The 27,585-nt window shown below is 45.1% G+C and overlaps 1 protein-coding gene across 5 annotated transcripts in view; it reads right to left on the reverse strand.

The window, feature by feature from the left end:
- Positions 1 to 27,585, reverse strand: part of CALN1 (calneuron 1) — a 530,205-nt gene that overhangs the window by 417,212 nt on the left and 85,408 nt on the right. The window contains exon 1 of one of the 5 annotated variants that reach the window (XM_060649750.3): positions 8,306 to 9,062. The exons of 3 other annotated variants lie outside the window; for them this stretch is intronic. The gene's annotated coding sequence lies outside the window, so the exon portion shown is untranslated. Of the gene's footprint in view, positions 1 to 7,891; positions 7,971 to 8,305; positions 9,063 to 27,585 lie in introns of those variants that run through there. One more of the 5 variants, XM_078440489.2, reaches the window with a different exon arrangement.

Below are 27,585 nucleotides of genomic sequence, written 5' to 3' on the forward strand. Positions count from 1 at the left end.
TACCTGCCTCTTGCATTTACCATCCCCCCTAGCGACTAGGCTCCTATAGGGCGCGGCCACTTACAGAGAGTGCTGCCTATCAGCACTGGCTTGTTCGCTCTCTCTCTCTTGTGCCCACGGCAGTGCTCCAGATCAGAGGACAGAACTTTCTTCTTCGGCAACACCTTTCATCCAGGGATCTCCAAGCACACGACTCCCCAGGGCCCATCGCTTTAGTCCCTTCTGCTATGCAAGATTCTGAGTCAGCCTGCAGCACGGATAATAATTGAAGGCTGACAACAATCTCTGAGTGTGAGTCCACTGAGTATCAGCACTTATGTTTCCTTCATTTTTAACAATTCTTCTTAAAGTTTATTTATTTTGAGAGAGAGAGAGAGAGGGAGAGAGCAGGGGAGGGGCAGGGAGAGAGGGGGAGAGAGAGAATCCCAAGCAGGCTCCACAATGTCAGCTTGAACTCATGCTCGTGAGATCACGAACTGAGCCGAAAGCAAGAGTGGGTCGCTTAACCGACTGAGCCACCCAGGCGCCCCTCCCTCATTTTCAGACCCGTGGTTCCTCCTGTTGCCCACTGCCCTTGGAGGGCTCCGTGGATCCTGTGCATCTGGGTTTCTGAGAGCGGCGTGTATCTCTGGGTGTAAGAAGTACAGAACTTTGGTATTTGTTAGGATCACACAAGGCAGAAGCCAGCAGCACTTAAATCTAGCAGAGCAAGACGTGGGTTAGCGTCCATGCGACTAACTTGAGGGCTGAGTCGGAGAACCACCGGCCTCAGCTGAAGGCAAACAGTCTGTCCTCTACCGGCTACCACTTCATGTCTCACGAAGCGGAAGGACTGGGGCCACCCAGGAAACAGACCTGAAAGCCACACACCCCGCAGATCCCTCTTTACGGCTCCACATCCATGAGTTCGCCCAAAAAAGTCATTTTTTAACTGTTTATTTTTGAGAGAGAGAGAGAGAGAGAGAGAGAGCACATGCACACACGCAAGAAGGGGAAGGGCAGAGAGAGAGAGGGACAGCACAGAGCCCGATGTGGGACTTGAACTCACAAACTGCGAGATCATGACCTGAGTCAAAGTCGGACGCTTAACCCGCTGAGCCACCCAGGCGCCCCCCCCCCCCAAAAAAAACCTGATTGAACCACAGTGATTTCACAAAGTCAGATGCCGATCTTTCTTGCAGGGAGTCTGTCTGTGACAGCCAGGGGAAGGTGGGGACTTCAGCTGGTGAGTCACAAGCCTCCGGGGCCCCGCCTGCAGTGGTGCTGATTCCCTTCCACCACATTCTGACCCTGGGCACGTGACCGAACCTCGCTGCATCTCCGCATCTCCATCTGTAAAATGGGGGAAGCACTAATCCTCAGGGAGCTGACGGCACATAGGAAGCACTCCGCAGGTTCGCTATTAGCCCTGTCACTTCCTGTTGGAGGGGGAATGTGTGTTTATGTGTCTGTGCATAAAATGAATCATCAACCATCGACCAGATTAAATAACAAAGCAACTGGTTTTAAGAACACGCAGCAGGAATGCTGGAGGCTGAAATGCTACATCGACGTGCCGTACAGATGTTTGAAGTTTTCTTACCAGACTATAAAAATGTTTACACAGTAATTAGGCCTGTTATCAGTACGCAAACAGATTACACTCTACAGAACGAATGAACAGCTCAGAAACCCATTTTTCATCAGGTTCAGAGCGCTTTCCTAATTCTTGGGTTTACCAAAATAAATTCACTTCCTGACAACACGGAGCCACTGCTGAGTGCCGGAGAGTGGCGCCCGGGTGGGGGAATCGGCGGAGGGCGCACACACGCACACACACACACACACCCCCCACTTACTCTCTCCGGTCTTCAATTTCCCCCCTGTAAAATGAGACAACCCGAGGCCCCCTCTCCATGGCTCTATTCCATTACCATCATTCTCTTCGGAGCACATACTTGCTCTCCTTTTCATCAAGAAAGGACGTGTTTAATTATGGTAATGATGGGGAAGGTGGTAATTCTGCTGAATCACATAATGAGACTCCAATCCCACTCTCGTTCGGTTACATTAACATGGACTTTGGGCCACTCATTCCTGGCTCGTGAGCCCCCAAGATCCAGTCTGCGCGACGAGGCCACGCAGACAGACGGCTCTTCCCAAACGCATGGGCAGTGGCTTAAGTAACACTTCACTGAGTGTTATTCTTTTCCCGTTTTCAAGGGACGAAAGAGTATTCTGTGGTAATAAATATGTCACCAAAATAATTGGCTCAGCTCCCTGGTTTGCTCCTCCTAAGTTTCCGTATTGGCTAACTTTTGTTAATGAAAACAATGCAATCGTGATACCAACTTTTGGGCTCCAGTCCTAGAACAATAATGTTTCAAGGCTCAGAGATGAACTTTTAATGAGTATTTAATTGCTCGATTCTTTATAAGCATAAAGCGTGCTTTCAGTGAACACTCTGAATACCAAAAGGGCAAGATTCAGTTTCTCTTAGCTGAGTTATGTGTTCAAGTTTTCCCAATGGTTTTGTCGCAAGGGGGGAAAAGGTCATCTGGGTAAGAGCTCGAGAGGAAGGAATTTTGCAGAGTAATTTGGATAGGGTGATTTGTTTTAGCAATATTCCAAAATCCTTCAACAAAGTATGGATGCAGGGATCTGAAACACACACGGAAAAAAAAAAAAAAATCGAACAATATATGACCAGAAATGTTAACGGTCTGGGGAACGACAGGGCAGAAAGGTACTTTTATTTTTTTTATATAACATTTCTGTGTTGCTTTAATTTCTTATAAAAGAAAGAGAATGTTTGCTCTCCGCACTAAAAATATTTTTTAAGCATAAAACAAAGCGCCACCGATTGGACAGCTGGCGTCGACTATAAACATCCTCTTTTCTGGCCCAACCAGGACCGTGGGTTTTGACATCAACCTTTCCAGAAATGAAACGGGAGGGGGAAAGTGTGTAGCAGACAGAATCTCACAACACCCCTTAAAATCATTTTTTCCTGATTATAAAAGAAACGTGTGCTCATCTTCAGGAACGTAAAAATCATCTGCAATGCCAACACCTTTGGACAGCAGCGTTAATATATTTAGTCCACTCCTTTCCATTATTCTATACCATGTTTTTAAACAAAACTGAAATCATACTAGAAATGTGGTTTCAATTAACTGGTACAGTAGAAACCACTAAATTAAGGTCACCAATGCATTCTCTCTCCATCTGTTACTCTTAAACTCTACATTTTAACTCTGATGGATAAAAACCCACTTTATTGTACCAAGATGGTGCATACAGAATGCACAGCTGCCAGGGTGCTCTTTTGAAAACATAAATTATGTCACTCCCCCGTTTGAACCTCTCCGGCAGCCCCCATCAAACTCAGTGTCAAACCCAAACTCTACAAGGTGACTTCGCAGGCGCCCCATAAATGAGCCCCTGATTCTTTGAACTCGTCTTCTACCACATTAGCCTCCTTCCTGTTCTTCTAACGCACCTGTTTTGTTCCTACCTCAGGACCTTTGCACTGGCTGTTGCCACCACCCAGAAGTTCTTCTCCAGATCTTTCCCAACTTACTCAGCTTAAATATGGCTCCTCACTGAGAACTTTCTTGACCGCCCAATCTGAAGTGGCACCTCCAATTGTCTCAGATCATCAAATCTCATTGCCGATTTTTGTTCTTTTTACTGTAAGTTACACCACAAGACTATGAAAGCACCACCTCTAATTCACCATCTTCCCCAGACCTGAACCAGATATGCTCAATAAGTATCAGTTAAATGAATGAAAATGTTTTCAGAGTATCCAGATTTGTGGGGCAGGATATAAAGCAACCTACTTAAACAGGCCTTATTCACAGCAGCAGGGCCCCTTAATGAGACTCAAAAATAGGTCGTCACCTTCTCCTGCAGCCTGGTCATGGACAGCGGCCCACAGCACCGCCTGTGGGAAAACAAGTGAGTTACTCAGTCTTGGCCAGACCTTTGTTTTGCTTATCCAGACCATTACCTAAACCGGAAAGCCAGTGGCCACACTATACCCTTCCCTTTCTCCTACCCCTACATCAGTTACTTAGTAAGTCCTCTCTCCTGTGAAGGAGGTACCTAACATCTATGCCACCATCTTCTAGCAGGATCATTCCAGAAAACTACTCTCCCCACCCCCAATGCCCTACCCAAAGCTCTGCTAATTGGACATTTCCTCTGAGCGCTTGGAATGTAGCAGAATAATGGAATGAGGAAGAGGAGGAGGAGGAAGAGGAAGGTGACGGAAAAGTTGACAGATTGTGGGTGCTTCCATAGTACCCACTGGTATGGAACCGGAAAGCAAGTCTGCCTCGAAGATCCCCACCACCACCTAAGTCTCCCCCGCTCCGTGTCTGGCTCTTCAGCCCTGTGACTTCCCATCACAGGTTTTAGCCAGAGTTGCTGTCGGTTACCCACAACCTCGCTGGCATCCACGCCCCTGGTCTCCTCCCCGGCAAATCCATTCTCCGCCGGGTCTCCAACCAGACTTACCTACAACTCGAATCTGACCACACTGCCCACCCCCAACAGAGAAAGACTGAGCCCCGAGTCCTGACCCAAGGTCTCCATCGTATCATTCCGGCCTCTTCTCTTGTTGCTCCCTCCCTCCACCTTCAAGCTCCAGGAACTGCGAACCCCAGGCTGCCTCCTCCTATTCTCTGTGCCTTTTCCCGCCCCTCTCACCCCTGGCCCGCCCTATTTCCTCTGCATTGGAATACCCATTTAAGGCCGACCGCCTTGCAATCATCTTTTAAGCTCAGCTCAGACATCGCTGCCACACTAGGCTGGATGCCTTCCGTCTCTGCTCACAAATGTGTAGCCCTAACACATGGCCTGCCTTCCCCACTAAACTGTGACTGTTTTGATGACAGGCGCTGTGTCATAGTCATCTCTGTATCCGTAACCACATAATAGGCGCCGAAGGCATTTTGGTTAGATGCTAAGTGATTAAACACATAATTCACTTTGAAAACCCCAGGTTGGAGGCAACAATGTGTTTTCGTTTTCCCCCTTTCTGACCGTATTCAGCACTACCCTCAAACTGAGCAACCGAGGGATCAGCCAGGGCTCTGCCCATCGCGAAGGATGATCGCTTGAGAGTCACGACGCACACTGTTTTCAAAAGCATCAGAGGCTGTCTCTGGTGGTGCTACCTGACGGTTCTCCATCACAAGAGGACCTTTCAGACACTCTGACGACATCAGTTTAGGCCTCCAGTGAAGGGCAGAGATGCCCCCTACCCCATACCAACGTGGGCACAGGCAGAGAACGTGCGAAGAAAGCATCAGCAGCCTACAATCGAAGCAACCCGGTCTGGAACTTGACACGGCTCCGGTGTGGGCGCACCTGGAGGGCAGGGCACCTGCCTCCAGAGCTCCTCTGGTGCCCGGGCTTCCTCGTCGGGAACGACGAGCAAACATAGGGTGCCCACTAAGGGGCTGGCGCTAAAGAAGGCATGGAAGGTCAGAGGCTACTCAAACACTCCTCAGCTCATAAGCAGCACTGTGGGCTTAGACTCAGGAACCCCAGCCTCTTAGAATCAAACCCTAAACCCTGCCTCTCACCCACAAGCTGCAACAGCCTCAGGAAAGGTATTTCGCTTCCCTGGGCATCAATTTCCAAATATGAAAAACAAGGATAACGTGAACTCAGATGTGGAAGTGTCCGGTACCAAGTAGGGACTCAGAGACAAGGTCTCCAAAGACCTTAAACCTCCCGAGTCCTACCAGAACCTGGGGGTTCCTCTCACTATAACAACTAGCGCCCCCTTCTGCCACCCAATGAGCACTGCATGGGCTGCCAGTACTGGTCAGGACTGGCAAAGCTGGGGCCAGCTAGGACCAGGCTCAAGGACCAGCTCACAGAGACCTCTCCCCAGCTGTTGACCCAGGAGCACACTGTCCCTCCCAACGCCACTTGCTATGGAAAAGAAATTTCTAGACTGGAGCCCAACCCTGCCCAATATTCAAGCCCTGATCAGAGGCCTCCCGCCGTGGAGACAAATGTTCAACTCACCTAAGCAGCTGTCCCACGCGCACCCTCACCACCCCCCCCCCCCCCCCACGCAGCCCCGCTGCCCCTTAGCGAGGAAAGCGGGTCATCTTCTCCACGGAATCAACTGGATTAAACTATTTTCTTTCTAAAGAGCCCCTCTCCTGCACCCGCACCGAAGGCCTGATTACTGGCAATGAGCAACACTCAGAGTTCAGAGAAAGGTGGATCTTGATGAACAATTCTAAGAAGATTTAGCGCTCCTCCAATCAAATACGCTAGGGATTGTGTTACCGGACTGTTTGGCTTTCATTACTCCGCGTGGATACATCCAGTAACCAACTTGGGTGTTGTGGACCAGCTTCTCGGTAAACAGAGCCTGTCTTCAGACAGCTAGTCTGAAGTGTCTGCAGTGAGCTCAGAAAGGGGGGCCACGCGGCTGGGCTTCCGCCCGCGCAGGCCGCTGGGGAACGCAGCCCCGGGCATCCACGGGGCATCCGTGGGGGCCGCCGCCGCCCGCCCAAGAGACTGGCAAAGTTCCGCAGCTCCGGGAATGCATCCTAAACCGGGTGTCACCGCAGAGCCCAGGAGAGGTCGGAGTGGCCCCCTCAGACTCCAGTCAAAGCCTCAGATAAACAAGCAGCGAATACAATCCGGACTCCACCAACACTTCCTTCTTCGTCCCCCCCCTCTCCCCCCAAAACTCCCTTCCACCCCACAAAGAGGAAATAAAAACCACCAACAAGCCAAGGAGGAGAGCTGGAGTCCAGCTTCGATTTAAAAAAAAAAAGAAAAAAAAAAAAAAAAAAAAGCCCTGCTCTAGCCTCAAGACAATTTCACACCAAGTGGCTTTAAAACCCTTCCCAAAGCTCTGATGCCTGGATTGAAAAAGAGTTTATCTCTTTGACTGAAAGCCAGCGGTGAAAGCAGCAGAACGGGGCAATCTTAGGAGTTAGTTTTCCCATTTGCACAAATGCGGGGTGTCTGGACATCCCGAGGGCAGAAACCTACCCATTCTTCCTAGAGAAGGTCACCTAGCTCTAACGCGGAGGAGGATCTTATTCGCGTGAGACTGTCGTTATTAATTAGCACGCCTCGGGCTCCGGTGGCCACGACCCGGCACGGCCACACACGGCACCGGCTGCTGATCTCCGAGCCCGGCAAAGTCTCCTTTTCTGCGGAAAAACAGGCTCGGGGCCTGGGGATGGCGCCCCGGTCTTGGCACCCGGGGAACTGCAGGCACACTTGCACCTGGGCTCAGGGCTTCAAACCAACCGCAGGGAAAGGCGCCTTCTTCACGCACGCCTCCTCAGAGCGAAAAGGAGCAGTGGCAAACGCTGCGGCGGGTGGGGGCAGAGGGCGCACGTGGCGGGCGCCTCGGAGGCAAAACGCGGCCCTGGGTCCCCGCTCGGCAGCACCGTCCCGTCGGCGTGGGGCGTCCTCCGCTCGCCCTGGCCCCGGGGCCCGCCCCAGAACTACCTGCTGCTGCCTAGGCGCCCTCAGGCCAAGTCTGAGGAAGTTCACTCCCCGCCGCGCCAGTCCGGGGAGGCTGGGGCGCCGCGTAAACCCGGACTGCCCGGGACAACCGGAGCCCGCCCCTGCCCGGGCGCCCGACCCCGGGAACTGCCGGGGGCCCGGGGCCGGCCGAGCAGCGGCCAGGTCCCAGCCTGCACTCCCGAGGCCTCCCGGGTTATCCCCGGGGCCCGCGGACCCCGGGCGGGTGGCGGCGAGAAGCGTGCGCCCCGGAGGGCTGGCAACCCGCGCCGGGGGTGGGGGGGGGGGGGCAGTGGGGGGGGGAGCCGGAGGTGGAGGGAACCCTGCGTCCCGCCTCTCCCGATCGCCATGACCCCGGCTTCCCGGAGACCTGGAAGCCGCGCTGCTCTCCCACCTGGGCTGCGGTGCGGCTCCCTCTCCTCCCCTTCCTTCCCGCCGCCCGGGCGCCCGCGGCCGGGGGCGCGCAGCCCAGCGGCCCCCCGGCGCCGCGGACTCCGCGAGCGGCGCGCAGCCTGCAGCCCGCGCGGTCCGGGACGCCCGAGCGGGACGTCCGCGGCCCTTCCCGGCCCCACGCCCCCGGGCGGGCGGCCAGCAGCCACCCCCAGGGGAGGGCCAGGTGGCTCGGGCGGCCCCCGGCCCGCGCGGCGCCCTCCGCCGGAGCCAACAGGTACGGGAGGCGTTGTCCGCGGCCGGCCGGCCGGCCGCCCGCTCCGGGGCAGGGGCTCCGGCGCCGCGGAGAGGGGCGAGGACGGAGGGGAGAGGCGGGGGCGGAAGGCGCGGGAGGGCGCGAGCGGGCGGCGGCACTCACCTCTGGCTGGGCCGGGGCCGGCCGCGCGGCCCGCTGCCCCGAAGCCCGGGTTCCGAGGCGCCTCCGCGCGGCGCGGGGGGCTTCCTCCGAGGCCCGCAGGGAGGGGGCGGCGCGGCCGCAGGCGCCGGCGGGCAGCGCTCAGCCTGGCGCTCACACCCCCAGCCGGCAGCCGCGTCCCCGCGCCGGCATCCTCGCTGCCGCCGGCTCCCACGGCGCCCCGGGCCGCTCCCCAAGCGCGCGCCGGGCCGGCGCGAGCCCCTCGTCGGCTCGGAGCGCGATCCGGGCACGCTCCTCCCTGTCCTTGTCCTCTGCTCCCGTCTGGGGACGCGTGCCCCGCACCCCGGCACGGCGCGCTCCTCTACCCCTCCCGCTCCCGCTGGCCGTGCAGAGCCCCGGCGCGCGGGCTCAGCCCATGTGCGCGGCTGTCTCGCTGCGCCCCGGAGCCCAGTGGCCGAGGCCCCGCCGGAGTTGCGCGCCCTAGAAACTCCATGCAGCTCCGGCCTCCTCCCCGGCTCCTCCCCGGCGGGCCCCCCGGGGCCTGGAGGCCGCCCGCAGCGCCGTCCCCGCTCTGCCTCCGGCCGCCACAGGAGCCGGGGTCCAGGGCTCGCGTCGGCCACCCGCGCCCCGGCTGCTCCGAGGGACGGGGAGCCCCCACCCCCACCCCTTCGCCTCTCCAATGGCTCCCTCGGTTTCCAGGCAGCGCAACCTGAGGAACGCCTCGGCGCGCGCGCACTCACACTCGCGCACACACACACACACACACACACGCACTGCACACACAGGCACACACGCGGGGGGCGAGCTGGAGCTTGGCAGACGGTCCTCCTTCTTTTCCTCCCCAAAGAAGCTGCCCACGTTAACTCCGGCAAACTGCCGTTTCTCCGTATTGGACAACTCGCCCGAGCGCCCCCCACCTTAACTGCTTCGTCCCCGGTGCCCACACCCTTGGGCCACAGTCCACACCTGCATCCCCGCCCAGGGGAAGGATGGGAGGCCGAGTCCAGGGGCGGGAGGGGGATTCAGCGTGCCCACCCCTGCCACCATCCAGGGAGGCCCGACTGCGGCCATCGCTCCCCTGGGACCCGGGAACACTTGGTTTGGCCCCCATTTCCCTTTCCAAGGTCACAGAATGGACCCGATGAGGGGGAAAGGGCGTTTGGACACAGGTGTGAGTTAGAACTCTCAAAGACTCTGTGTAACCGCCCGGTGCTGACCTCCGCCAAGTCCATCCTCAGACCCTTTTTCTGTCTGCCCCGTGCCTCGAGGACATTATAGCTCAGTCCCCAGTCAACTTTCCAGTCTCCACCAGTCTACCTCTCCTGTGCCCGGAAGCTGACAGAACACGCATTGCCACGAAGGTCTGTGTCGTCAGGTAAAAGAAAGAATCAAAACACGGAGATGGGTCTCAGACTGTCTAGTAGACAGAGTCAGGCGCCTGCCAGTCCCTTTCTGCTCCTCCCAAGAGTGTGCCAAAGGGGTAAGGAACAACCCACCTGGCTGGAGCAAGCTAGTCTTTCCTTACTGCACCCTCCTTTCCACAGTCCCAAGTTTCTTGCCCCCCTCTAGGTGGCAGAAAGACCGCTCACCAGCTCAGATGCCTCCGATTCCCAGGACCAAAGAAAAGGTGTATCTGAAAATTCTCACACCAATCAGCAACCGAGCAGGCGACACTGCCATAAGCCTCTGGTCCAAACAGCTCAGCAATCACCTCTCTGCTGGCTGGGGCAGCTGCCAAGGGAATGTGGGAAATGGCCCTGCCAGCCAGACACGCAAGTTAATCAGGGTCCCCTCCTCGCCAGGCCTGCAGCCTGGGTATGGTTCCCCTGAGCCTTCATAATATTCATTGCGGGCACCAGTCCTCTGGCATTTAGCATTTGCTACCCTGCGTTATTACTGTCTTTTCTTGAGCCAGTCTTGCTTCCCAAATTATGTTCTTGAGCCACTGGCTGCGTCCTTTGTCCTTAGTTCAGATGTGCGTAGAAGTCGTTTTCAGGGGTTTTCATGAAGAGCTGTTGGCAGATGAACCAACAGCGTCGGTGATGTTTTCCTGTGATCCCTTCGTTTGGATGAAAACTGCATCATTTTCTAACAATCTGTTGCTTTCTGTAAGCGATTGTTTTGTCCCTTTCTGCATGGCAACCGGGTCACCAAAGCCCCTTGGCAAGACTATATACTGTTGAAGGAGAAGAAAGAGGAGGTGGAAGGCAGGGGGAAGGGGGAAGAGGTAGGAAACTGCAGGCCCAAAATGGTGTCACTGAGACTGAGTTGCCAAATCCCCAATGTAAGTGCAGTTTTAACCTCCCCTGGAAATGTAATCTTAACAGGTTGGCCAGGAATTTGTCAATCCACACCAATGAGTCCACTCCCCGGGCCCTCTCCAGCCCCCAAAGGAAGATGAGGTCATCTGCATGATAAGACCCCAGATTTTCCCCCTAGAAAGCAGGTCTGACCTGGAATAATCCTTTCCTTTTGCTAATAACTCTCTTGCCCCTACCTTCCATCTATAAAACCCTTCCATTTTGTGCAACCCCTCAGAATGCCTCTCTGCTTGCTGGATGGGACGCTGCCCGATTCACGAATCATTCAACGAAGCAAATTAGAGCTTCCAACTTACTTGATTGAATTTTAACAACACACACCTGACAGAGTTCCTGGTAGACTGCAGGGGCCACCATTGAACCAGAATAGGATATGTCGGCAGACGTTCTCTGCCCTTGCTTCCTGCCTGTGGGGATTTGGGCCAGCTTGTCCTCTCTAAAGCCCGCTGTCCTCGTCTGTAAAATGGGAATGATTACAGCATCTACTCTATAAGGCTGTTGTAAAGGTTAAATGTGATCGTGTGAAATAGTTCCCGTATAGAGGAGCTACACAAATCAATTCTAGGCAGAAAGTAAGCTTTCAACAAACGTTGGCTGTTGCCATGATTAGTGAGTAGTTAATACATACCAAAGACATCACCTTGGGTTTCGTCCCCAGATACTAATCTCTGCAGACCTCAAAACCTAGAGAAGCCAGGTGGCAGACTTCGGCAAGCACGCCAAAGGCAGTTTCCTGGTTCTTACCGACAATGACTATTTTGAGACTTCCAGGGTGAGTGTGTAGGTTCAAAGGCCCTGACACCCTTGCCCCAACTTTCATTCGATACATATTTATTAAGGGTCAAGCATGTGTCTTTTCCTTCCCATTAAAATGCCAAAGAAACTCTTGTGCTGATTAGCAGAATGGAAGCTAAAAGCAACCTAGAAAAAAGTGGGTGGGAAGAAGGACTGCCCTTTATCTTGCATTTGTAGCTGGATTGACATAAGTATTCTCTCCAACCCAGAACGATACAGCCCTCCAGGCGAAAGCTAGGGATAGGCCATAACTTCATTCTACCACCTGGCTTTGGGACTCAGAGTTACAAACCGGACACCTGGATAAATAGCAGCCTTACCACATGGTCATCATTTTCTGACATGGCCAAAGTCATTCCTGCCTCTACCTCATCCCTTCCCTTATCTTTCCTTCTTTGCTTTTACTTTTTTTCAAATTTTTTTAATCTTTATTTATTTTTGAGACAGACAGAGCACGAGCACGGGAGGAAGAGAGAGAGAAGGAGACACAGAATCCGAAGCAGGCTCCAGGCTCTGAGCTGTCGGCACAAGAGCCCAACGCGGGGCTCGAACTCACGAGCCGCGAGATCATGACCCGAGCGGAAGTCAGCCGCTTAACCGACTGAGCCACCCAGGCGCCCCTTTGCTTTCACTTTTAATGAACACGTTTACTTTCAGTGCCCAAGACACCCAAGGGTAGAGGGTAAGGAAGGGATCTGTTGTGTTCTAAACAGAAATAGGTAGAAAAAGACGAGTCATTTGGGTACACATATGCTGGAGGGTAAAGCTATTCATGTATTTCATCAAAATACAGGATTTAGAATGCATTGGGTTCTTTACGACACGCATTTTCTACTTGGTGGCTGGAGATTTTAGAGTGGTTTGTGAGGCAGCAACGGATCAGTGGAACAAACTTTGGTACCTGGAAGCCCACTACCCCTATAGCAAAAACCAGAAGCACTGGCCTTGGGATTGAACAATAGGCAACAGCCGTGCCTTTGAAAGACTGTTTTAAGTCAAAGCTGCCTCAGGATAATAATGTGACACATGGGAAGGTACCTAACGAACTCATGTATCTGACAAGGGAGGTTTCCAAGTAGAACACAGAGCCAAAAGAGTTTTTCTGGATGCCTATGATAAAAGACAAGCACAGATGCGTTAAAGAAGACACTATTCTTTAGTAGAATTTAGAGGAAATGGAAAGAACCAGAACATGCTGGTTCATTCTAGCATCTCCGAGCAACGGTTTACAAATCTAGAGCAGTAAAATGTGGACTCTGGATAAAGATTAAGTTAAGGGTGGGGCTATAAGATCCTTTAAGACCTCACGCATTTTTAAGGGCATTCGGGGAAGAGCTTCTAAGAATCTGAGAGACATGGCCCCTTAGCACCCTCACCAGGAGCTGAAGAGAGAGAAGGACCTATTCTTAAAGAAATGCAAGTCTGGCTTTTGTCTCCTGGATGAATTATAATTTGAAGCAAAGGAAGTCTTCAGTGGTGTAAAGAAAGTATACTAGCTTGGGACAAAAAGCGACAGAGACAGCACAAAAGGAAAGGAGACCGTTGGATCCACGATCCTCTAAAGGCAGCAAACAGGCTGCAAACATGTAAACAGGCTGCCATTTCTTATGGAAGACAGATGATGACTCAAGAGTGGAACCGAGAGTCCAAAAGTCCAAAGTGTAAAGGCAAGAGCCAAGGATCACTCCCAAGGGGTAGGACCAGGCCCCAGTTAAGGAACTAATGACGTATTTCCAGCCAGATTTCCGTGCTGCTCTGGATCAGTGACTGCTACGGAAAATAGCTTCCATATCCTCCCTTAGTGAATGCGATGCCTGTTACAGTGTTTACATTTCTTTCTCACCTGGGTACGTTGAGCATTTAAGCAAGAGCAGGGAGGGGTTCACAGATCTGGAGATGGAGAAGAACTTCACCCACGGAGCCTCATCTACGCCTGAACCTGCTCTAGATGAACAGATCCAGGACCTCAAGCCTGAGCCTGAGGCCGGAGGAGATGAAACTTTTCGAAGCTTTTCGATGTTTCTGGGTGTTTTTCATGTAGGAAGAATGTAAATAAATTTTTAGTATGGTGGATTAAATATGGCCACAAACGCTTTGATATTCCTCTTTTCAAGAGCTGGGATCTACATCTCCCTACATCTCCCTTGAATCTGAACAGAATCTATTGCTTTTTAAATAGAATACGGAAGTTATTCTGTGCCCGTTTCCAGGCCTAGGACTAAAGACACTGCAAGCTTTCATTTCCTGTCCCTTGGAACACTCTCTTGGAGCCCAGAGTCACTCTGTAAGAAGTCCGGTTACATTTTGTGAGGCAGCCCAAGCTAACTGTGTAGAGAGGGTGTGTGAAGGGAGGGGGGAAGAAAAAAGAGAGAGAGAGGAAAGAAGGAATGAAGGAAGGGAGGGAGGGAGGAAGGAAGGAAGCAAAAGGAGGGAAGGAAGGAAAGAAAGAAGGAAGGAGAAAGTGAAAGGAAAGAAGGAAAGAAAGAAGAGAAGGAAGGAAGAAAGGAAGGAAGGAAGGAAAGAAGGAAGGATGGAAGGAAGGATGGAGGGTAGGAAGGCAGGAAGGAAGGAACACCTGGACAGTCTCCAACTATTCTAGCCCCTCCTGCAAGAGTCCTCCTAGCTGAGGCCCAAGATACTGCAGGGCAGAGACAAGCCATCTTCACTGTTCCCTGTCTCAATTCCTGACCCACAGACTAGAAGAGGGAGTAATAAAATGGTGTTGTAAGCCACTTCGTTTGGGGATGATTTGTTACATGGCAACAGATAACCAGAATGATTTGCTACCTTGAAAAGAGTCCAGACTATGTTGTAAAGTGGGAAAAGCAAGTTGTAAAATAACATATATGATACCATTTTTGAGAAAGAGAACTTTGTACGTGGCATCCATATATACGCAATGTATCTGCACAGACTATGATTGTAATGCTATCTGTTACCTGACTAAAGAATCAATATTGGAGAGACTTCCACTTTTTAGATATGTATTATATACATGCTCTACAACAAATATTTTTAATATCGGCTGATTTTTTTAATGAGGAAAACATGTCCTGCGTTTATTCTATTTCGAAGAAGTAAATATGTAGTACATACCTACAAAATGAATAGCACACTCTACCCTTAAAAAAATAACCAAGGTTTAGTCTATTACGGGCTTATTAATGGAAAGAGATTATATTGACGCTTATGCTGATAGTTCTTTTAATATCTAGGATAAAGACAAATTCAAATTATCAACAAAGAAAAAAGAAGTTATCAGCAAAGGGAAAAAAATCAAGAATGGCTTCAGGAGTAACACTAGATCACAGAGTAAAAATGAACCCACAAACTTAGAAGGTAAAATGTTATCACCCAGAGTTAATTCATCCAGTGAGGTTGTTATCATGTATGAAAGTAAAAGAAAAATATTTTCCTAATGAAACAGGTGAGGGAAAAAATGGCTTTTTACTTTTTCTTTAAAAAAAATACTCAAAAACTTGTAAGGCTAAAAGGAAAGGACTACCTCAAGGGATTTTGAGGTTTTGGGGCGTATCAGAGGCATAGAGAGAAAACGATCAGGTTTCAGCACTTCCTAGACAGCTAGGACGTGAGGGACAAAAATGCATGGGAAAGAAACCCTCAGAAAAATGAAAGCATCGGTGTGCTCTGCTTTGCCCCTAAAGAAAGGTGCCTCCTTTGAAGCTGTGTGGGGTGAGAGGTAAAGAAGAGAACCCCCAGTGACTAAGAGGGTACACCGTGAAGAAGACTATGCAGGAGTCTCAGGGGCCTGCAGAACAAAACTTGGAGGTCACAGCCTACCAACAAGGAAGGGGACTGATGAGCCCCCAGCGTTTCAGGTGAAGCTCTTGAAAGACTATCCACAAAGACAAAGGGCAGAGCAAAAGCCTTTGGAGTCAAGTCCATCTTCAGACTATCTCAATTATTGGTCAGCAAAAGGTGATCTGCATGTGTTCTGTCTGCCAGATGAGAATTTCAATCTCTCTGAGGGGACAGAACAACACATAGAGACGCTATAATATATCATATATAATAGCTGGCATTTAATCCAAAATTGCCAAGCATAGCAGGTGACAGGCAAATTAAGGAAAACTGGTGAAAAAACAGACAAGAAAACCATAGGAGATCCAGATATTGGAGATGTAGAAATAATAAACAACCAAATTGAGATAAATTTTCAAGAAAATAAATGGTAAGACAAAGAATTCACCAGGGAAGAACTAGAATGTATTTTAAAAACAGAATTAAATACTAATAATAATCATTAAATAACAAATACAATAGCTCACTAGATGTGCTTAAAGCAGATTCAACAGAACGAAAGAGATTGCTGAACTGTTCCTTAGTTTGGTAGAAAATATACTACCAAAGAGAAGAAAGAATCAAAAATAGAAAAAAGAGCTTAAGAGACACATAGAATATGGTGAATAGACAAACATATAATTGAGGTTTGGAGAGAAAGAATGGGGTAGATGCAGTATTGGCTGAGAATTTTGCAAAACTGAGAAAGATATTGAGCCACAGATCCAGGAAATCTTTGAAACTCTAAGCAGGATATGTTCAAAGAAAGCCACACAGAGATAGTCACCATGAGACTTTCAAAAACCAAAGACAAAAGATTAACAGAAGCCAGTCTCCCTCAGTCTGACTACTTCACTTAGCATAATACCCTTCAGGTCCATCCATGTTGTCACAAATGACAGAGCCTCATCCTTATGACTGCATAATATTCCAGTGTGTGTGTGTGTGTGTGTGTGTGTGTGTGCGTGTCTTCCTTATACATTCATCTAATGATGGACCCTTAGGTTGCTTCCATATCTCAGCTACTGTAAATAGTTCCATAATAAACATAGGGATGCAAATATCTTTTGGAAGTAATGTTTCATTTTCTTTGGCTAAATATCCAGCAGTGGAGTTATTGGATCATATGGCATTTCTATTTTTAATTTTTTGAAGCATATCCATATGTTTTCCACAGTAGCTTCACCTAAGAAATAAGTTGGACTGGGAGAGACAAACACCATATGACTTCACTCATATGTGGAATCTAAAAATAATGATAAATAAACAAAAAGCAGAATCAGACCTGTAAGTACAGAGGAGAAACTGATGGTTGCTAGAGAGGAGAGGGAAACGGGAATGGGAAAGACGGATGCAGAGGAGTGGGATATACAGCTTCCGGTTATGGAATGAATAAGTCATGGGAATATGAGACATAACATAATATAACATATAATATATAATATATAACATAGCCAATGACACTGTAATAGTGTTCTACGGTGACAGATGGTAACTACACTTATGGGCATAGCATTGTGTATAAACTTGTTGAAGCGCTATATTATACACCTGAAATTAATGTACTATTGTGCATCAGCCGCACTCCAATTAAGTCACAGGATAAAAAGTACAGCAAAGGGAATATAGACAATAATATTGTAATAATACTGTATGGTGAGATTGTAACTACATTTATGGTGAGCATCGTGTAATATATAAAATTGGGGAATCACTATGTTATACACCTGAAACGAATATGACATGGTATGTCAACTATACTTCAATTATAACATTCTTTAAAAAAAAAAAAAGAAGCTGGTTCCTTTTTCCTTTACACACACATGCACAACTTTCAAAAGAACAGCCAATGACATCTCAACAGAAATGATAAAAAGTGTAACTTACAACCGTTGATATAATCTTTGGCATGCTAAAAGAATAGAACTGTACACCTAAAATTCTGAATGCGGTGAAAATACTCATTAAGAAGAAACCTGAGGAAGTTTTGCTTCTGAGCTAGTACCAGTCTTGCCCCCAACTGTTAATTAGAACGCTAGACAAAATATATGAATTCACTGTTTTCAATAATTGGACGACAGCCAGTACAGGACTAGGATCCATTTGAGAAGAGAAACAAATGAGATGAGCCCTACAACTGTCCAGCCTTCTGCCTGGAGGCATTTTTCTGTACCATCGTAAAGGAAAAAGAAACCAAAATGGAGCACAGTGGTCTCGTTGACTTGAGTAGATAGAGATCAGAGTTCATGGAGGCTTAGGCAGCTGGAATTTGTCCAGCAGAGAACTGAAGAGAGAGAACTATGCACATAAAAGAGCTGAGAAAATCTTTCTAGGGATTATTTTGAGTTCCTGGTTAATAACTAAGACCTGCATGTATAGGAAAAATTCCACGTGGTCAGGCAAAGGTGGAGAGCCACAAGTTGAACAATTTCTAGAGGTAATAAAGAACTGGAAGGCATTCAAGTTCTGATGGACCCGAGTGGGGAAAACACCTGGGATTACAGTAGAGACTCTAGGTAGATTGCCCCTTAGTAGTTGGAATAAACTAGTATTAGGGTATTTTATTGCCCTCACCAAGCTTTAAAAACCATCAAAAGGGTCAAGCTAATTTTCAAGTAACTTAACCGCCTAACAAACAAATTTCAAAACTCCCAAGAACAACTGCAAAATTCAGAGATTCTACAATGTAACATTCACGGTGTCCATAGAAACAGAAGCAAAAATACTGGGAATGATGGAATTAGCAGACAAGGGCTTTCCTATAGCTATCATAAATGTGCTCAAGGATTTAAAGAAAAATATAAACACAATGAAGAAAAGAATAGAAACTATTTTCAAGAAGCTAATGAAATTCTAGAGCTGAAAAATATAATATTTAATAATAAAAGGTTACTGAGAGACTTAATATAAGATTAGATACCATAGAAAAAAAGAAAATGAACTTGAAAACACAGTAATAGAAACCAAAGCACAAGAAGAAAGATGACTGACTTGTAGGACAATATAAAGCAATCTAACATATGTTCGATGTTAATACATGAGGTGTGTGCGTATGGAGAGTAAATAAGGCAAAATGATTTGAATAAATAATGGCTGAAATTTTCCAAATTTGATAAAAGCTATAGATACACAGATCCAAGTGGCTTATGCACCTCAAGCAGGATAAAATGGAAAACTACACCATGGTACATTATAACCAACTTGCTGAAATCCACTATCAGAGAAAATCTTAAAGCATCCAGAGGAGGGGCGCCTGGGTGGCTCAGTCGGTTAAGCAGCCGACTTCGGCTCAGGTCGTGATCTCGCGGTCCGTGAGTTCGAGCCCCGCGTCAGGCTCTGTGCTGACAGCTCAGAGCCTGGAGCCTGTTTCAGATTCTGTGTCTCCCTCTCTCTGACCCTCCCCAGTTCATCCTCTGTCTCTCTCTGTCTCAAAAATAAACGTTAAAAAAAAAAAAATTAAAAAAAAAAAAAAAAAAGCATCCAGAGGAAAAAGATACATTGTATCAAGAGAACAGAGATAAGAATCAACTAACTCCTTTTCAGAAATAATGCAAGCCAGAGGACAATGGAACAGCACCCTGACTATAAAAGACAAAAAAATATTCTTCTAATGTGAAAGTGAAATTGAAACTTTTTAAAATATTCTTTTCTTTTAATTCTTTTATTTATTTTTGAGAGGGGGGAGGGGCAGAGAGAGAGGGGGACAGAGGATCCCAAACGGACTTTATGCTGACAGCAGAGAGCCCGACGTGGGCCTGGAACTCACAAAGCGTGAGATCACGACCTGAGCCGAAGTCAGACACTTAACTGACAGAGCCACGCAGGTGCCCCGAAATTAAGTTTTTTAGAGAAACAAAAAGTAAGAGAATTTATAGTTTCCAGGCTAAAGTAAAATGATAACAGATCAAAACTTAGGAATGAATAAAGCTAGAAATGGATAAATATGTGAGTAAATGCAAGCAATTTTTTTCCTCATTTTTAAGTTTCTTTAAAAGATAGCTGCTTGTTCAAAGAAAAATTAATACGAATGTATTATGGAACTTATACGTATAAAGTAAAACGTATACGACAAAAAAAGCACAAGAATATGGGAGGGAGGAAATAAAAGTGTATTGTTATAAAGTACTTAAATTATTCATCAAATAATGTAATATGATTTGGTATTATACTGCTGTATGTTAAAGGTGCATACTGTAAATCCTAGAGCAAAAAGAGATGGGGTAAATAATCTCAAATGTAAGAGATAAAAGGGCATATTTGAAAAAAATTAATAGCAAAGAAGGCATGAAAAGAGGAAAAAGTGAACAAGGAACAAAACAGAAAAGAAACAGCAAGATGTCAGATTTAAACCTAAACCTATTGTGAATTACATGTAAAGAGTCTAATGCTACAATTAAAAGGCAGAGACCATCAGGCTAGATAAAATACAATCAGACCCAATCATACACTATTTACAAAAAAATGCTCTTTAAATATACAAATACATACACAAATGGGTTAAAAGTTTAAGGATGGAAAAATATCAGGAAAATATTAATCATGACAAAACTGCAACAACTATATTAATATCAGACGAGAAGTATTGCCCAAAATAAACAGGGTTAATTCATAATCATAAAGGATCAATTCGTTAAGAAAAGGCAACAATCCAAGTGTAACTATAACAAAGTTTTAAAATACACGATGTACACCATATAAAGAAAACAACAAATGGGAAATTTTAACACACCTCCCTCAGTAATGAATCAAACATGTAAAGATCTGGAAGACTTGTCAAACACTAGCAAATAACTCAACCAAATTAAATTTATGGAGCACTGCAATGACCACTGCAGGATACAGTCTTCTCAAGCCCACATAGACTGTTCATAAAAGACAGACTGTATGTTGAGCCACAGAACAATTCTCAATAAATTTAAAAGTATTGAGATCATACAGAAAACACTCTCTGACTGCAATGGAAATAAACTGGAAATCAATAACAATAACACACCTGGAAAAATCTCCAAGTTTATGAGTAAAATGCAGTATTACATAATGCAGGAGTCAAAGAATAAATCACAAAGGAGGTTTAAAAATGTTGCAAACCAGGGGCTCAGTCGGTTGAGCGGCCGACTTCGGCTCAGGTCACGATCTCGCGGTCCGTGAGTTCGAGCCCCGCGTCGGGCTCTGTGCTGACAGCTCGGAGCCTGGAGCCTGTTTCGGATTCTGTGTCTCCCTCTCTCTGACCCTCCCCTGTTCATGCTCTGTCTCTCCCTGTCTCAAAAATAAATAAAAGACGTTAAAAAAAATTAAAAAAAAAATATTGCGAACCAAATGTAATGAAAACACAATGTGTTAAAATTTGTGGGATACAGCTAGAACAGTGCTTAGAGGGAAAATTTTAGCTTAAAGTGCTTATTTTAGAAAAAGATGAAAGGTTTAAAACTAATTTTCTAAGGTTCCACCTTAAGCTGGAAAAAGAACATCGAAATAAATCCAAATAAAATAAGACAAAGGAAATAACAAAGAACAGAAATCAACGAAATGAAAAATGGACAAACAATAGAGAAAAATCAGTGAAAATGTCAATAAAATTGATAAATTTCTAAGCCAATTTAAAAGTATGGGGAAAGCATAAATTAGCAGATTAGACAAGATGAAAGAGGCTGTACTAAAGATCCGAGAGACACTGAAAATAACAAAAGAATATTATAAACAACTTTATTCCTAAAACGTTGACAACTAAAATAGAAGAATTCTTTGAAAAACACAAACTAATCGAACAGATCCAAGAAGAGATAGAAAATCCAAACAATCCTGTATCTTTTAAAGAAATTTAATTCATAATTAACAACCTAATTCCAAAAACAAAACCAAATTCCTTTATGCCCAGAAGACTACTCTGATGAACCCTAACAAATATTTAATGAAGAACAAATATCAATCTTATAAAAAACCTCTCATAAAATAAAGGGTGATGTATCTCAAGTCATTTTATGAGGTCAGTGTTCCCCTATTGACAAAATCAGATAAAGATCTTACAAGAAAATAAAATGATTGTAAATGTCAAGGACTTAACAGTATATTACCGAACTAAACCCAGGAATGTAGAAAAAGAATAATACAGCTTGACAAAATGGAGTTTTTCTCAGGCATACAAAGTTGGTTTAAATTTTTAAAAATTAATTAGTATAATTTATCGTATTCAGAGAAGAAAAAAATCATGATCATCCTAATGCATGCATAAAAAGTACTTGACAAAATCCAATACCCATTCATGATGAAAACTTTCATAAAAGTAGGAATAGAAGGAACCTTCCTCAACTTGATACAGGGCATCTCTAAAAAAAACTGCATCCTCCCAATGGTCAAAGATTGAATGCTGTCCCTGTAAAACCAGGAACAAGGCATCTTAGAACATTTGTTGGAGGCCTAGCCAGTGAAATAAGTTAATTAAAAGAGATAAAATGCACACGGATCGATAAGGGCAAAACATTTTATTCAAAGCCAACATGATCATGTATGTAAAAAATCTTAAGGAATCTGTAAGAAAAGCTGTTAGAACTAATAAGTGACTTTAGAAAGTCAAAACCAAAAATCACAAAGAAGCAACTGGAAAATGAAATTTGAAAAATAGTACCATTCACAATAGCATCAAGAACATGAAAATGTTAGGTATAAGTTTAACAAAATAAGTGGAAGATCTATATACTGAAAACGACAAAACACTGCTGAGAAGAATTCAAGATTAAAAATAAATGGAACTCTATAACATGTACTTGAATTGGAGTTCTGATGTATTTAAGATGTTAATGCTCCTGAAATTGATCTATGAGTTTAACATAATCCAAATAAAAGTGCTAGACATAATTTTCTGCAGAATTTGACAAGCTGGTTCTGAAATTTGTATAAAAATGCAAAGGACAGATGATAGCCAAAACAATTTCTAAAAAGAAGAAAGTGGGAAAGGACTACCTGATTTCAAGATTTAGTATCAAGTTAATCAAGAGAGTGTGGTTTTGGCAAAAGAATAGACCTACAGATCCAAGGAACATAATAGATCAGGAGTAGATCTGTACATATGTGATCACTTGATTTTTGACCAAAGTGCCAAGTTAATTCAACAGCAGAAAGGACAGTCGTTTCATCAGATCATGCTGGACAATTGGTTTTTCATGTGCAAATGAATGATCTTTGATACTTACTTTATTCCATAAACAAAAATTCACTCAAAATAGATCACAGACCTAAACGTAAAAGCTAGGGGCGCCTAGGTGGCTCTGTCAGTTGTGTCTGACTCTTGATTTGGGTTCAGGTCATTATCTCACCATTTACAGGATCAAGCTCCAAGTCAGGCTAGAGCTAACAGTGCAGCGCCCCTTGGGATTCTCTCTCTCCCTCTTTCTCTGCTCCCAGCCCCACTTTCACGTGTGCACTCTCTATCTCTCAAAATAAGTAAACTTTATTTAAAAAAATAAATGTGGAGTGCCCGGGTGGCTCGATTGGTTAAGCATCCAACTTCAGCTCGGGTCATGATCTCATAGTTTGGGAGTTCAAGCCCCACATGGAGCTTTGCACTGACAGTGCAGAGACTGCTTGGGATTCTCTCTCTCTTACTCTCTCTCTGGCCCTCCCTCACTCACTCTCTCTCTCCAAAGAAATACATAAACGTAAAAAAATAAATCAATGTAAAAGCTAAAGCCATAAAACTTTTATAAGAAAACATAGGAAAAAAACCTTTGCAACCTTGAGTAAGTAGAAATTTCTTAAATAAGGCACAAAGAGCACAAATAATAAAAGAAAAATATTAATAATTTACCTCATCAAAATTAAAATCTTTTACTCTTCAGAAGACACCTTTGAAAAAACTGAAAAGACAAGTGGCAGAGAAAATTATATACATATATAAGTATATATGTATATAACTACATATATATAATACACACATGTATATATATACTACTTATAAAATACACACATATATATACTATTTATATATAAAACATATATAATGCCATACATATCTGGAAAAGAACTTATATCAAGAATATGTCAAGAAATCTTGCAACTCAATAAAATGAAAATATACAACTTAATTTTTTTAATGGGCAAATGATTAGAATCACAAGATATACAAATGGCCAATAGCACATGAAAAAGTACTCAACATCAGAAGTTATCAGGGAACAGGGTGTGTGGGTGGCTCAGTGGGTTGAGCATCTGACTTCGGCCCAGGTCACGATCCCACACTTTGTGGGTCTGAGCCCCGCGCCAGGCTCTGTGCTGACAGCTCGGAGCCTGGAGCCTGCCCGGATTCTGTGTCTCCCTCTTTCTCTGCCCCTCCCGTGCTCACACTCTGTCTCTCTGTCTCCCAAAAATAAATAACTATTTTAAAAATTAAAAAAAAAGAAGTTATCAGGAAATTCAAATTAAAACAACAATGAAATGCTACCATACAACCAGTAGAATGGCTAAAATTAAACCACCTGACAATACTAAGTGTTCACAACAACGTACAGTGACTAGAACTCTCCGATAATGCTGTTGGGCATGTAAACAGTTCAACAATTTTGAAAAACTGTTTAGCAGTTTTTTTATAAAGTGAAACACACAACTACCCTATGATTTAGCAATATCAGTTCTAGGTATTTTTCTTAGAGAAATAAAGTCCACAATATGACTTTCACATGAATGTTCATAGCATCTTTCTTCACAACAGCTAAAAACCAGAAACAATCCAAATGTTTCTCAATAGGTGACTGGATGAACAAATTCTGACGTATACTCAGCAATTATAGGAATAAACTAGATCCCCACAACAGCATTAGTTGAATCTCAGAAACATCATTCTGGATGAAAGAAGCCATACACAAAAGAGGATGTACAATATTACTTCATTCTTATGAAAGTCTAGCGGGTAAACTAAATCTATGGTGACAGAAATAAATTAACGGATGCCTAGGAAACAGATTGACTGCAAAGGGGCCAAAAGGAATGTTTTGGATTGATGAAAATGCTTATTATCTCTTGACTATGATGATGGTTACAAATTTGTGTACATTGGTCAAGACTTGTCCAACTATACACTTAAGGTGAGTGTGTTTTATTGTATTAAATTGCTCTCAATGACATTGCTTTTAAAAGAAAAAACAAATAAAAAAGTAAAGCCCAACAAATGCGATTAAAAAAAAACTTTTTAAGATGAAATTTGTACATTTTAAGACACACAGGTAGAGAATTTGTCATCAACACCCATCCTAAAAGAAGTATTAGAGTGAGCTGTTCACACAGATGGAAATATGATTCCTGATGGAAGAATGGAGACAGAAAGATAAAGAACACTGGAAATGGTCAATATGTGGTAAATCTAAATAACAATTATTATGTTTGACTCTAATAATAATAATCTTAATAATGATCCGTCGGTTGTTAAATTCATGAAGAAATAAAATACGTGATAATTGCACAAAAGGTGGAAGTTGGGTAAATGGAGTCAAAGAGTGTTCTTGGCTCTTTGCATTGTAACAGTGATAAATGTACTAATTTAGGATATGTACCAGGGGGTCAAGGGTACATGTTGTAAGCTCTAGGTCAATCACTAACAAAATAATGAGAGCATATAATTCGTAAGCGGGAAATGGAAGAATAAGAACACAATGCATTCCATCAAAAGGAAGGAAGGAGTTAAAGGAGAACGTAGAACAGATGAGATGACTAGAAAGCAAATAGTAAGATTATAGATTGAAATCCAAAATAATCAGTAGTCACCATCCATATCACCAGGCAAAACGTATTCTAACATCAAGACAAAGATTGCTAAATACTAATATAAAAATGTCCAAGGAGATTCTGTTTACAATAAATACACGATAAATATGAGGACATAGGAGTTTTTAACATGAAAGGATGGCATATGCAAAAAATCACTGAAAAAAGCAACTGGTATGGGTGTACTAATACCAAACAAAATGAATTTTAAGGTAAAGAGGTTTTACTAAAGATGAAGAATGACATTTCATAATGATAAAAGTGTCAATTTCCCAGGAAGATAAAACATTTCCAAAATTGGGTAAACCTAATAACATATGCTCAAAATATAGAAAGCAAAATTGATAGAATTGCCCAATCTGACTGATACAGTAAATAATCAAAGATCTAAAAATAGAACATAAATCAAAAGAAAAGAATCAAAAATATATTATCTAATGGCAAACAGACACATGAAAAGATGCTCAACATCGCTAATCATCAGGGAAATACAGGAATGAGATTTAAGAATTTATTTTTTAAGATTTTTTTAAAGTTGGGGAGCCTGGGTGGCTCAGTCGGTTAAGCATCCGACTTTGGCTCAGATCATGATCTCACCATTCGTGGGTTCGAGCCCCGCGACGGGCTCTGTACTGACAGCTCAGAGCCTGAAGCCTGCTTCAGATTCTCTCTCTCTCTCTCTCTCTCTCTCTCTCTGCCCTTCCCCCCACTCACGATCTGTCTCTCTCTCCCTCTCAAAAATAAAGATTTATTAAAAAATAATAACAAATAATAAAGTAATCTCTACTGCCAGTGTGGACCTTGGACTCACAGCCCTGAGATCAAGAGTTGCACGTTTCATCTACTGAGCCAGCCAGGTGCCTCAAGATTTGTATCTTTTGAAATGCACCAAGGAGACTCATGCCAAACCAACTGAATCCAAATTTACAAAAGTGAGGCCCACAGGACTGTCATTAAAAAATATTTCCATAATGATGGGGGTGCCTCGGTGACTCAGTCAGTTGAGCATCCAGCTCTTGATTTGGGCTCAGGTCATGATCTCATGGTTCCTGAGTTCAAGTCCCAAACGGGGCTCTGCACTGACAGCATGGAGCCTGCTGGGATTCTTTCTCTCCCTCTCTCTGCCCCTCCCCTGTTCTCTCCCTCTCTCTCAGAATAAAAATAAACATTAAAAAAATATTTCCATAATGAGATAACATTTTTAGCTCAACCAGTAGGTAAAAATTAAACATAATCGTGACACCCAGTATCAGCAGAAGTGTAGAGAAATAAACGTGTTCATAGGAATACCGAGGGGAGAGGTAGTGGTCGGAAAACTCCTTTTCTTGGATTTCATGTTCCCACGTGGAGTCATATCAATTTGAGCGTAATTAACCCTCTGCTTCGTCACCCACTTCTCTGGTTGGTAAATTTGGAGGAATGAAAAGGACTGGCAGCTCAGCCTGCCCTCCTGTCTCGCACTGTTTGGCCTTGAGCTTGCGTGTGTCCATCACCTCCTGTAACTGGCCAGGGGGTGAATGATCTAATTCTGGGCGCAGTATCATGACGTTGACATTCTGATCCTCGTCCGCGTGACCTCAGTCTTTTAAAACATTTGAACCAAAGAAAAGCGCACTTTATTGATTTCTCTCAATCCGTCATCAGTAGCAAAGTCAATACATGTGAAAATGATAGTTACTGCCACCCACTCGACAAACCTGCCACCTTCGGGGCACGCGCCTTGTATCCTCTCTTCCTTCTTCCCCCACTGAAAGGCCCAGTGTCTCTTCCTGCCTCTGGCCGGTCCCTCTGCTGAGCTTAGGACTGCATTCCTCCCTAGGTCCCAGCAACCCTGCCCTAGGCCTGATGACTTCTATTTGTAGCTTTTAGTTCCATAATTGGCATAACCCTCTCTTTTGAAAGCCAGATCACTTTGGAATCATTTTTGGCTTCCTCGACCCCATTCCCAATCCATCTCTAAATCCCCGCACGCGGTTCGAAATTCCAAAGTAAAAGCACAGTATGCGGTAAAACACCTCTCCCACCTCTTCTGGATCTTCTGCTTTTCCTGTATCCAGCAAGCACTCTTAGTTACCTGTGTGTCTTTCCCAGAGATACAGTACAGATGTTTGCTATTTCTCCATATAAATGGTACCACACTGTATGTATTGTCTTCCAAGAGGAACGCCACCTGATAAGCGTAGAAGGAATAAGGGAAATTTAGACGTCGCCATGTTAAAACCAATTAAGGAAGGATTGATAGAAGCAAGAAATCAATCTACCCATTTATGCAAGGCTTGGGTTTAACATAAACAGACAACTATAGAGGACATTACGGCAATTATGGCCATACTCAAGGAAATCTTGGAGGGGGGGCAGTCTGTATGTACTTTAGTATATCAATGTTAAGTTTCCTGGATATGATCGTTGTACTGTGGTCATGTAGAACAATGTAATTGTTCTTAGGAAATATGTGCTCAATACTTAGGCGCGAAGTCTGTCATAATGTCTTCAATTTATTCTCCCCTAATTTTCAAATGGTTCAGGGGCAGGGTGGGTGGGGGAAGAGGGTATATGGGTGGGTTTTGTGTGCTATTTTTGCATTTTTTTCCAGGTTTGAAATTTTTTAAATAAAAA

The sequence above is a fragment of the Panthera onca genome, chromosome E3 (assembly GCF_046562875.1).
Source record: "Panthera onca isolate mPanOnc1 chromosome E3, mPanOnc1 haplotype 2, whole genome shotgun sequence".
In the NCBI taxonomy this organism is placed as follows: domain Eukaryota; kingdom Metazoa; phylum Chordata; class Mammalia; order Carnivora; family Felidae; genus Panthera; species Panthera onca.